Consider the following 13572-nt stretch of genomic DNA (forward strand, 5'->3'; position numbering starts at 1 on the left):
CGATTTTCTAGATTCACTTTTGTGAAGACACAATTAGAACTGTTACCCCTAATCCTTACCATTGGTAAGTAACTTATATATATATATTTTTTATAAATTTATCTTTTTGTCTTTTTTGTATTTACTTATATATGAAAATACATGTCATCATACTTAACTCTTATTAAAACTTTAACAATGCACAAAATAATGAGCAAGTTTGTTAAATGTATTTTAATTTAAATGAACTTATAGTTCCACCGCATCTTCAGATGCATGATAATGCAAACATTTCATAACAGCAAATTTTATTTATTTATGCTGGCACTGGGTGTTCCGAAAGTCAAAGTTGTTAAAACATTAAGTGAACGTTTTTATTTTTGCTTTAACAAGCTGAAAGTACAAATGTTTTCTCGGTAAACACAATAAAATATGACGGCAGCGGATTGATGTGGTTACATATACATATATACGATGTTTCAAATTTCAAAAGAACGAAGTTTTTTTAACACAATACGTCCGAAATTCAACCAATGTGTTTGATTTTTTCTCAACATATCAACTTAAACAACGTCATAAAGCTATAAAGTAATACACTTTTTGTTGGATGGCTTGGCGTTTAGCCAACAGATCCTTCGATCTACTGAGCGCAAAAGATAGCTTTTTTAAAGATAGTTTTCAACGTTTAATAAAAGCTTACTGTTATCTAATATGAAAGTTCATTATCGTAAATAGTTAAGTAGCGATGAAATCAATGCGAATTGGAAAAATTAAATATTTATTTTAAACAGACATTTTTTCAAGTGTTTTTTAATGTATTATTACACTACACTTTATCTAACTTTCGCTATTTTTAAAAATTAGTTGTGTTGTTTTTTAGGTTAATATATCTAAATAAATACTATTTAGTTTAAAAATTACATGTAAAAATCAACCTTACATATTCAAAATTATTTTATATATAAATTAAATATTAAGTTAAAATAGTTTTTGTTAAATAAAACTTATAATAGTGATTTTTAAGTTTTAAACAAAAACTTTTATTATTTTTCTTCATTTAATGTAAAATAAAATTACACAGTTTTAAAACATTTTTAAGAAAAGCATCAATTAAAGTATTACCTTTTTTAAGTAAACTTAAATACACAAATAGATATTTTTAACATATATCAATTTATTAATTGTTTCTATTTTAAATATAAACTAATAAAAAGTAGCATTTACTTATTTAAAGTATAATAATAAGTTGTATATTGTTTAAAACCCGTTTTTAAAAAGGGTAAGTTTGTTTGTATTTCATGGATATGATTTTTTGGACGAAATTGGGCTTGAGCAAAAATAACAACACACTAAAGTTTTGAAAAGTATTAAACAATGTTCCAAAGTGTTTTGATTTTAATCTTAAATATTGTTTACAAATTTATTGTTTAAAAAATTCTAAATCTTAAAACTCGAAGTTCAACTTAAAATATTATTAGCTCACAGTTGGCTGAAAACGCTGTTTAACGGTCATTAACTATTTAGAAATAATTATGCTGAATCGAAAGTCGTAGTAAGTCTTAAAAATAGTTGAATAAGTATTTAAGTTTAAATCAAACCAGTTTTTCCCTTTTACAGTGTTATAACTGCTAAAAATTCTTCATATTTTTCTTAAAAAGCTTGCTTGTAGAATGTTACAGAAAATACCTGAAATACTTATTTATAGTTTTTTTTTTTAATTGTATCATGTATATGTAGAAACAAGTTAAGTTGTTAAAAAACTGAAAATTGTTAAATTATGAGTTTAAGCTTTTATTTTCAGATATAGTTACTAGAAAAAATTGTTTTTCGAAAACTTGGTAATGAAAAGGAAAATTATTTATACTTCTGTTTGTTAATAATTATACGCATAAAAGTTTAAAGTACATAAAAAACAAAGTTTTCTTAAATTAAAAGTTTATTGTGATTGTGAGTATCTAAATTTATTAGCTTTCGATTTAGAAAATTTCACAAAAACCGACTTTATTAAACCATAAAAAAAGGCTTTTTTAGTATTAAGTTTTTTTACACCCAAACTAGGGTGCCAATATTCGAAAGAAAATATAAAATGAGAAAATAATAAGAACCGTTTAGAACTTTTTGTAAAAAGTCTTTCTTATTTCCAATAACTTTTTTTATGCAGTTTGAAAACTTTATCGAGCGTTTTACTAATTAAAAATAAAATTTATTTGTTTACTACTGTTTTATTTTATTCCGTTGTCTACTTTCTTGATTACAATTAACAATTAAGTCGTGCAAAACCTAACATTTCTGTATTTTTTAAATTAAACCTAATTTGTTAAGTAAAAAATAAGTTCTATCATGTAATTTTCAGGTAAATTTTTAAAAAAGTGAAATCATAGAATCTTTAAAGTTATTTAAATATGTAATAATAAATTTATAATCAGTCAAAAGTACCAAATCAATATTGAGCAACGAACTTAGTAGGGCTAGAAAACAATTGGCTAGGTTTTTAAGTGTTAACTAGTTTAGATTATGCGTTAATAAAAGTTGCAAGTCGAGTTATGTATATATATATATAAGTTTTTATCCTCTAGAAATTTTTAGTTTATCAACTATATCTATAAAATTTCAAAAGTTACACCTGAGACATTATATCAAATTTTAGATTTTAATTAATTTCTGCCAAGTTAAGGTTAGTTAAGACATACACGTAAAAATGAGATCTTTTTAAACAAGTAACAATTCGATTAGTAAGAAATACGTATCATGTGTGATAGTTTATTTTTTAATTGCATATTCGCATTTTTGAGGTTGATACAAAAACAGTTAAATTAAATAACAAATAAGACATTATTATTAAATTAAAAAACATCCAATCTGAAAATTCTTAAGTAAACTGAACAGAAACGAATTTATATGTTTACAACTAATGCTCTACAGAAAGGATGGCAGCCTTATAAAATTAGCAAGCTGTATTTAATAGCCAAAGTCCATATTAGCAGCTATGTTAAATGTTCGCTTATCCTACTGTCATTATACTTAGTTTTGAATGCCTTTAAAACATTGTTTGCTCTTACTACAGTTTTTGTTTTTAAAACAAGTAACAGGTACTAATGCGAATGCTCTTCGAAAAGCTATATCTGTAATTTTATTGGTTTAGACTTAAAGCACGTACATTGTATACAGGTCATTTTTTAGTTTTGTAAAAAGTTGGTTGATAATGCGTTTGTGCTGTTTTAGTAGCTATGCTTGTTTTCTTAACTTCGATAAGAAGATTTAAATTGTTGTTGAATTATTCTTGCTTGATTTGTATTAAACAAAAAATAAAACTGTTTTTAACTTTTACTGTCATTTAATTTGTTTTTTTTTACCAACTTACTTTACGTTAGGAAAAAGAATCTTAGTAAATTAAAACCTACAAAAGTACCTGAAAAGTATAAAATCTAAAACCAGAAACAAGCACCTGTTAGCTTCATAAATATATTTAGTAAATAACACTGAATATTTTGTTACTAACTCGAAATGTAGTTGAAGATTTAAAATGTTTTTTAATGAAAAATAAACTTTTATCAAACTTTATTACATTTTATTTATAAGTCAAAAATAAAACTATATAAAAGACTTAAATCAACGTTTTAAAAGCAAAATTACAATTAAACAATGATTCATCGCTACTGTAAACCAAAAAGAAAGCTAAGAGCAACTGTAATAAAAACTTCTTCAAAAAACTCATTTTTATCTGTTTTACGGTATTTTTTAAAACGAAAAAAGAGCTGAGGGTCCGACACGAACCCACACCTTCATTTATAACGATGGTTTGAAACTTATCAAGTTGCTTAAAATATTACTAGCCCTTTTGAACGAGCTACTTGTAAAAAAAGTTTATTAACACACTATCGGTTTAAGTTTATACTCGGTGGTAGAATATTTCAACTCTTTAACTAAAAATAATCTTAATAACGTGGCCTAACCAATTAAGAATAGTTTGATTTTGTATTGAAACTTTGTATTTTTCATCTAAAAGTTTAAAATGCATAAACATTTTAATACTTTTTATATAAATAAATCTTTTATATAACGGACTGCTTCTTTCCGGCAGTTTTTAAATTCAAGCATTGGACTTACGCATTCTTTACAATACTACTTACTTTTTTTTATAACATTCACTAGAGCAATAAGAGTTGAACCAATAGTCCTTAAAGTATTAATACAAGACAATCATAAGTTAATTTATAAAACTTTATTTCAAAATGTACGCAATCAAACAAAGAGCAAAGTATAAAGTAAAAGCTGACGAACACAATTTAAACTTAACTATTTATGAACTTGTATTAAAAAAAAACATTTTTACAGGCAACTTCAGTACGCAACTTATATGAAAACAAAACTCGTAAAAACTAAAAGAACATTAATACGGTAGTCAGACTCGTCAAAAATGTTAGTTTGTGTTGAAATAGGATCTCATTTCCTGTTCAAAAAAATTAAATTTTATTAATAATAGTATAACCACTTAAATCGTTAGATAAATTCTTAAGTTTTACAGTACGTAAAATTAATGATATAAAGAAGTACATAAATACACTAAATATTATTAACAGTTAAATATGTATCGCATATATCAACCTTAAAGCCTTGATTTGTTGAGTATCATAATTGTACAGCTCAGCTGTAGATAATTAAAAAAAAAATTGAAACTATCTAGTTGATTGTGTAAGAAAAAATAGTTTAAACATAATTGCATACTTTATACAAATTTATATATTTTTTTAATTACTTTAAACCTCACCATCCACGTTAAGTTACGCATGAAAAATATGAAAAAATTGATTAGTGTTGTTCAAACTATTATTTTAAATTTTGTTTGTTTTATAATAGAAAATCCTTCGTTGTTTCGTTAAAATTAGATTTTTTCATTTTCAAATTAATAGTTAGAGTAAAACTATAATTTATTACCAAGATAAAAAAAAAACAATTACTTTATTTTTCTATTGTATTTCGAGGTGGACTTTTCTTTTATAGATTCAGCTTTTTTGTCTAACATTGGCTGTTTGCGGGACGTGGATTCTTGCTGGCTTTCATCCGGTTCAATCTTCTTCAGTTTTATACTTGAATCTTCTTTTCTAAGTTGATTTTTTACCTTTTTTATTAACGCTATTAGTTTAAAAAAGCTATTTTTGTTAAAGAAAAGAATGGTGTTACTGTTAGAGGATAAAATAAATTTAATATAGTATATGTATTTTGAAAATGAAATCCTAACATAGAGTTACCTTTTACTAATAATAATTTTCAGTACTTAACTAGTAAAATTAAAAAGATGCATTTAGGTTTAAACAGAATTTGCTAAAAACATACGGAGCAGTTTGGATTGAACGAAATTTCAGCTCTTACTTCTAGTTCTTGTATTGCTTCATTTCTATTTGATAATGAGCTTTTATCACGCCACAATCCTGTACTCCGATCATAATCTGTTCATTTTTCTAATGATTAAACAATCAGGTTTGAAAACTATTAATCCGAACTTAGCAAACAAGGCAACAAACCGTTAGTATGGGCTATAAACCCAAATTTATGTTCACAAAAGAAAGTTCCGCCACTTCTCAGGTCTCGCAGCTTCGACGTACTTCGAAAACCATAAGCTTTGTTGTCTCCATCAAAGTAAATGAAATAAAAATCCGATTTCCTGTCTTTTTTATTTTCATCTACTCGCATGAAACTATGGTTCCACTCAGGCATAGTGTAATAGTAAAACTTTTCAACTTTCACCTGCAAACCAAAAAAAAAAAGTATGTTCAACTGTCTGTTTGAATTAAGCTTATAATTTAAAGTTGTGTTTAGGATTTTATATTTTTGTACTACTAGTTAGCTAACAAGCATACGTACCTTAATTCTTGTGTCTGTCCTTGAGATACTTTCACGGTTTATAAATTCTTGCATTGCCAACCATATTTTCTTATAAAACTTAAGTTTGTTATAAAGAAATTTATCGTCAAATCTCTCTTCTACGAGTACATTTACGATTCCGCTTTCTTCTGTTGAAAAACTTTTCAAAATGATTTTTTCGGCTTCTTTAACCTGATAAAGTGTAAGTTGTAACTATATATCGCATACTCAAGTGAAGTTCTAAGCAATTGAAATCAAACAAAAGTTAACTAGTTGCAAGAAGATGTTACTTCAAAAGTACGAACTGGAGGTGTTTCAGAAAACTTTTCTATCCAATCTTTAAGATTGTCATACAAAAGAAGATCACAATTCTTATCAAGTTTTTCCGAAACAGCGTCCCATTCATCCATTGTGGTACAATATAGTTGCCAGCAGGGCTGTGGTGAATAATAAAAATTAAATGATACGATCGTTTTACTTGACTAAACTCACCTTTGAATAGCTATATAGTTTTAAGTCTATCTATTTATAAACAAAGAACAGCAAGTTTTAAAATTTTAACAATTATTTATGTCTTATATTTCAATCAAACTATATAAACAAAAATTCTAACCTTTAGAAACAGTCTACCATGACGCATTCGGTATAGTCTATAATTTATAAATACTTACATATATTTATTATCTAAAAACATGAACTTTACGTTACAAAGCAAACTTTGTAGTTTTTTGTTTTAAAAAAAAATTAAAAACTAAGTCATAGAAAAATTCAATTCGTTAAAGTTTTTTATTAAAAATTTTACTTTTAAAAAATTTATATATTGAATATAAGTGTTTTTATACAAAATAAGTTCAAAGATTTAACATCAACAAAAAGATAGGCACCAAGAAGTTTATAAATATAATTAGTTAATTACATTTCTTCTTAAAATTATCACATAGCTGTATAAAACTTAGGTGATTGTTTACTTTCTTAAGTTTATAAGTTTCTTACCTGGTTCCACAATAATGGAAGTATGCACCTTTCAGGCTGTTTGTTTCAGCAGTTCCGAGTTCAGAGCAACAGCTTTTGAACTGCTTCTTTTTGCTTTTGACTTCCTGAAAAGTTCAAGTTAACCAACAATTGCATGCATTATTATTTATTACGTTAAGATAAAATTGTTGAAAAACGAGTTTAGCAAAGACTAAACAAAAGTTTTTGCATTGGTAGCTTATTGATTCTAGTAAAGAAAAATGTTGGAAGAATTAAATAATAAACTCAAGATATAAACAGTTAAATTTAAAACGAACACATGGTTTTAGTATAAAAATTGCAACATTAAATTTAGATACTCGCTCTAGCTTTATTTTGTTGATAAAGATGATTGGTTATAATGTTTTAAACTAAAGTTTATGTAAACTAAAGTTAAGTAAATACTTATGTGCATTTTATAAAGAAAAGTTATTCACATAAATAATATGTTTTAAATAACATGCGGATATTTCAATGTATACTTTTTTGTGCTATTACTTTTATCAAATTTTTTTCTTAAGCATCATACTCATTTAAATAAAATAAATTAAACTATTAAAAATCTTAACTATACAATAAACTTAATGGTCATTAATCGAAACTTGGGAATAACATAATGCTTTTGTTTAAAACTGTTTTTTTAATTACAACTCACAGCGTTATCACATTTTACAATTTCTATTAAGCTGTAAATAGTTTCTAATTTTTCATTATCGTCAATATTATAATAAGTTGTTTTACGCAGTGCTTTTACTCTTTTAGGATCATATAAAAACATATCATTTTTAGAAACGAAGTTCCATAATTTTCTCTCCCAGTTTTGTGCTCTGTTATAAATAATTATGCTTTCAGTAAATTATACTAGCAGAGCTTAGTAGTCAAAAACTATTTAAAATATTGAACAGTGTTGATTTAAATTATTAGCCTAACAAACTGGTAATTTAAAGTCACAGTTAGCTTATTTTTAATTAGTGATTTTTGAAAATTGATTTACTTTGGTTATCTTAACAAAGCTATATATTTAGAAATTCTAGTTTTTTATCTTTAATGCACAAAAGCAACCGAATACCTTTTATTTCTCATAAACTACCAAAAGTATATCAATTAAAAAGTTTAAGAAATCAGCTTTGTAAGTATGCATAGTTCACAACTATAAACACGTGACAAAAACTTTCAACTAACTCAATGACGTCACTTCTGAGGCACAAGCGAAGCAAATCTATAACGATGTTGCTCAACAGCGGGTTTGGACGTCTATCCACATTGTGTATTGACGTTGACAATACTGCGTCTTCTAATTCCTGTAATGCAGGAAAGAAAAAATTAAACTCATATTGGAATCGTGTGCACACAAAAAGCACCAGTTCCTTTCTAGTAAAGAAAGTTCGCTGTAGCTAAGTTTTTACATATTTATAAAGATGGAACTATTTAACCTCTATTGTGAATTTTGTTAGTTGAACTTCTAATATGTCTCTGTACCCTTCAAAGAACTCGAAAATGAGAGTAATTTTTCGTGTGTTTTGGATATTCGCTAAAAAAATTATTATTTTTTAAACTACAGTTCAAAATACTGTCACTTGATGTACTGCTTAAAAAGTTAAGATTATTTCTTAAATTTATCTAACAATTTGGTCACTAATCATTCAGTTAAGCTTATGCAAATGCTAATTGTGCGTTCACATAAAATAATCTAGCAAATCGTCTTTGAAATTAATAAAATCGCCTACCAACTTTTACAGGAGACGCTAAGAATCAAGTTAATAGTATTTTTCATACGTAAGCAGTTAAAAAAACGATTTACTTCTCAACTGCGCCAGTTCACCATCACTTTCCCCATCATCACTTTCCTCTCCATTTTCCTCCTCTGTCTCAACGACGACCGGAGTTACAGAACTTTCTTTCCCTTCCGGTGTTTCCCCAACATCTAAACTAACTTCCGATTCGTTTTCCATTGATTGATGTTTACTCGATGATTTATAAACTGTAACTGCATATAAATTATACTTTAGAAAGTTAGAATTGATTGTTTGTAAGATAGATTTGAAAAGTTTGACCAGCGAATTATGGTACCTCAAACTTTTATGAAAGAAAAGAAGTTTTGTTTTAAATCTAATTTGCTCTTAACGTTTTCTTAGGTTTAATAGAATTTAATATGAAGACTTTAACTATTTTAAATATCAATATTTAGTTGTTTTAACATAAACAGATATTATTGAATATCATCATTAAAATAAATTTATAAAGACAGTTAACTCATATAATAACTTAGTCTTTATAAAAAAACAAATTCACTGCATAAAATCTTTAGCTAATTATTCAACAAATACTTGCGTTTGAAAAATAGTCGACTTTAATAAGTTAACTAATTGGACTTATGTTGTAAAAGTAGACACTACTTACTTTTTTAAGTACTTATACATATACACCTTAAACTTATGATAATAAACTAAAATTTTTTTTTCTGTATTAAGTTGTCTTAATCAACAGAACCACATACAGAAAAGTTAAATAAACAAATAATGGTGATCAAATGCATGAAAGTTTAAAGTGTCTTTTTACAAACTAAGCATCTAACAATTTAAACATTTATACAACAATTTATACTTATTCAAAGAATTAATGTTAAAGAAAAGTTATTTACATATATATTATATATATATATATAAGTGCCATTATGTTGAAATACACTAATGTTGTTTAAATAAGTATTTTACAAAAAATATAACTTAAAATAGCAAAAACAAAAGTGAAAAACTCAAAATTGCAGCAGCTATCAACAACACTGTATTTAATGTAAAATATTTTTTTGATAGATTCTAATAATCTTCTGTAAAGCTGTATTACTTTAAAACTTTACAGAAAATTTTCATTTATATTATTATATGTCTTTCAAAGTGTGCATAGAAATTTTAGTTTACAAATACATTTTTATTTAAGTATACTTGTTTATACTTTATTTTACAACAATTCTAAACAGTTTAATTGTTTTTATACAAAAATACGATTACATCGTAAAGTAATTGTTGTTTAATAAAAATTTAGTATTTACTTATGTAGTGTGCTGATAAAATTTATAGTTATCTAGTGCACTAGCATTTATTAAATCGTGTTTATTTACTTCAATTATGTTGTTGTACATTCTACTTAAAATGTACCAACTACTGTATAGCTATTGCAGCAGTTATTTACCAGATCCATATGTTATTATGGTTTAAAAATAGTAAATCTAATTAGAAACACTTGTGAAAATAAATTCAAGAAATAAAAAAAATCTATGTTTTTGGATGGATGACATAGTACAATAATTTCAAAAGTAAAGATTAGTTATAAAAATGTGCAACTATTAAAAAGTAAACTAAGTTCTCTATGTAAGTATTTATGTTTTCATTACTTCGTTAAGTGGTTCAAAAATTTTAAATAACCTTGTCAATGATCTGAAAAATATAATAGTTTCAAAACTATATTGCCTAAAGTTTATATTTGAACATATCAAGTAAAACGTAACATAATTAATAATATTTTTTCAGTATATTTATTACCCAAATCTAAATGTGCTATAACAAGTAGCATTTAGTTTATAAAATTTTACTTTGCTTTAAGCAATTTTAGGTAGTATAAAAGTGTATGCGTGCCGTTAATAAAGCAGTATAACATTTCATCTAGTACTTTTTTACAATTTTTTAGTAAAAACTTGTATGAACGTAACGTAGATAGACAAGATAGAACAAGAGCACAGTGGCAAAAGAAAAGTGTAATTATAAGAAATACAAGTAATTAAAAAAAGTGTTTTTAGTGCGCCTGTTTAATGTTTACTAATAGTGTATTTGAAAAAAAAAACTATTATATATAGGTAGCAGGAAACTTTAGTCGAGGATTTAAGTATACTGTTAAACAACACTTTTTCATGTAATGCTTGCTAGAGCGATAAAACGACTTCTACAATCATGAAATGTTTGCAATTACGACTTTGAAATTACCACGTTACCTTTATGAGTTATTTTATAATAGCTTTTAGAAATACTTAGCTGTTTACAAACATTATTTTTATACATAATTTTTTACTCATACTAGATACTTTTTTGTTTAAGACAAATATATCTCATAAAAACGCTATAAAAGGTTTTACTTTTGATTTTAATTAACTCCTTAAGTAATCAAAATATGCAACATTTAAATAGTTTAGGTATATTTTTTGTTTTTGTTTCATAACAACTGTTAAAACTTCATTCATAACATTTCTTTTAAATCGTTGAGTCTGTTTAATAAACCGCAATGTCAAACTAAACTGACCTTGAAAGCGTATTTTTATAATGCCAAGCTAGTTTTGCTTAATCAGATAGTTAGAAGCAAAAAACACAACATGTATTTTTAAAAAACTAAAGACTTTTCGCATTTAAAAGTTTTCTTTTTTTTTTGTTTTTTAAGCTGAACACTTTGTTTACCTTTGCTTTATGAGTTGAAAATTCAACGATAAGGCTCAATAGTATCAATTGTTTTCAATACACAACCGTCAGTATCAACGTTGATAAATAACATAGATTTTGAAAACAAACAAATAGTGTTTTATTTTATAGCTTTATGACGTTGTTTGAGTTGATATGTTGAGAAAAATCATACCCATTGGTTGAATTTTCGGACGTATTGTGTTAAACAAACTTCGTTCTTTTGAAATTTGAAATAACATATATGTATATGTAACCACATCAGTCCTCTGCCGTCATATTTTATTGTGTTTACCGAGAAAACATTTGTACTTTCAGCTTCTTAAAGCAAAAATGAAAACGTTCGCTTAATGTTTTAACAACTTTGACTTTCGGAACACCCAGTGCCAGTATGAATAAATAAAATTTGCTGTTACGAAATGCTTGCATTATTGTGCATCTGAAAATGCGGTGGAATTATAAGTTCATTTAAATTAAAATACATTTAACTAACTTGCTCATGATTTTCTGCATTGTTAAAGATTTAATAAGAGTTAAGTATGATGGCATGTATTTTCAATTCAATGCACATGAATTAAAAATAGTTTGTTTTAATTCAAGACATATTTTTTATTTTCTATATGCTTTATTGTGACTTATTGTTTTGTGGTTTATTGTGCAAAAGTTGGAATCGGGAATTAAAACCCGAGCAAGTTAAACAATAAAGCATTTGAAGAGAAAACACGCATAGATATAAAATAAAGCAAACATAGTATTGAGTTAATAACTTGTTTTTTCATAAGTAAATGCTTTGTTAAATTTATACTTACTTTGTGACTTATGATATCAAAATTGTTTACTTGGACATTAGTTTACATTAGTTTACATTTAGTTTACTTGGACTTTATATCAAGAATTTTAACTTAAAAGATCAATAATACTTTAAAGTCGTAAACATTATTTACGATTAAAAAAATAAAGTTTTGCAATGCAGAACTGTGTTACTTAATTTAAAGTATTAACTGTACATCAAAAAAATATATCCCTTTTGGCAAACATTATAATAATGTACATATAAAACACAACTTTTATACATTCCCGATGAGTCTGTTTCATAAACCGCAATGTTAAACTAAACTGAGCTTGACTGCGTAATTAAGCAATACCAAGCTAGTTTTGCTTACTTAGATATTTTTCAGGAAAAACACAACTGTTGTCGGCGCTTTGGTCATGTTAAGTATGAATGTTTGATTTTGTAGTATTTACAGTAATAATGTTTATTTTATTACCTTTGTTGTTGGCATTATTTGAGGACGCGCAATGCATCCAATTGGACAGTCAAAGTTCTCTAAGCAGATTCGTTCGTTGTCGAATGCCAAGTAGACGTATCATAAATTTGGATTATCAAGTATTTTAATATTTTTTTTCGGTTTTAAAACCTTTAACTAAATGGGAATGGGTCAAATATGCACGAAGGGTCATTTTTGCACGAAAGTAAAATAAAAAAATTATATAAATAAAAACAAGAAAAAAAAGTAGAAAAAATAATTTACTGACCGATGGTAAGGATTAGGGGTAAACGGGGCTAGTTGTGCGTTCACAAAAGTGAATCTAATAAATCGTTTTTGAAATTGTCTAATAAAAAAATTGCCTACCAACTGTTACAGGAGACGCTAAGAATCAACTTAATAGTATTTTTGATACGTAAGCAGTTAAAAAAACGAACTACTTCTCATCACTTTCACCATCATCACTTTCCTTTCCATTTTCCTTCTCCGTCTCAACGACGACCGGAGTTGCGGAACTTTCTTTCCCTTCCGGTGTTTCCCCAACATCAAAACTAACTTCAGATTTGTTTGCCATCGGTCGATTTTTACTCGATGCTCTATAAACTGAAACTTCATAGTGATTATATATGGTAAAAGAATAAAAGACATACTCCAAAGAGTATTGATGAATTTTGTAAAATGACTAATAAGGAAAATAGACCTAAAAGAGTAGTAAATGCTTCAAAAAGATCTACTCTTACAGAACACCTAGTTAATAACCCTGACTGTGCAAGTAATTACAACTTGAAAAGATTTAAAACAATTGAAAGTTGTTTAATATTTTTCATTTAATTAAACTTGAGGCTATATGTATTTTAAAAAGAAAACTTAAGTTGTGGAAACACAAAGAGTTTGATTATACTGTTTATTTATTTTCATAATTAGTTTTTTAAGTTTTTACGTATTTTTTATTTACTTTTGAGTTGCATTGTAATTAAAAGTACTTATGTATTGTTAATTACCCTTTGCTC

This window comes from Thalia democratica, chromosome 8, assembly GCF_965202585.1.
Source record: "Thalia democratica chromosome 8, ktThaDemo2.hap1.1, whole genome shotgun sequence".
Lineage (NCBI taxonomy): Eukaryota > Metazoa > Chordata > Thaliacea > Salpida > Salpidae > Thalia > Thalia democratica.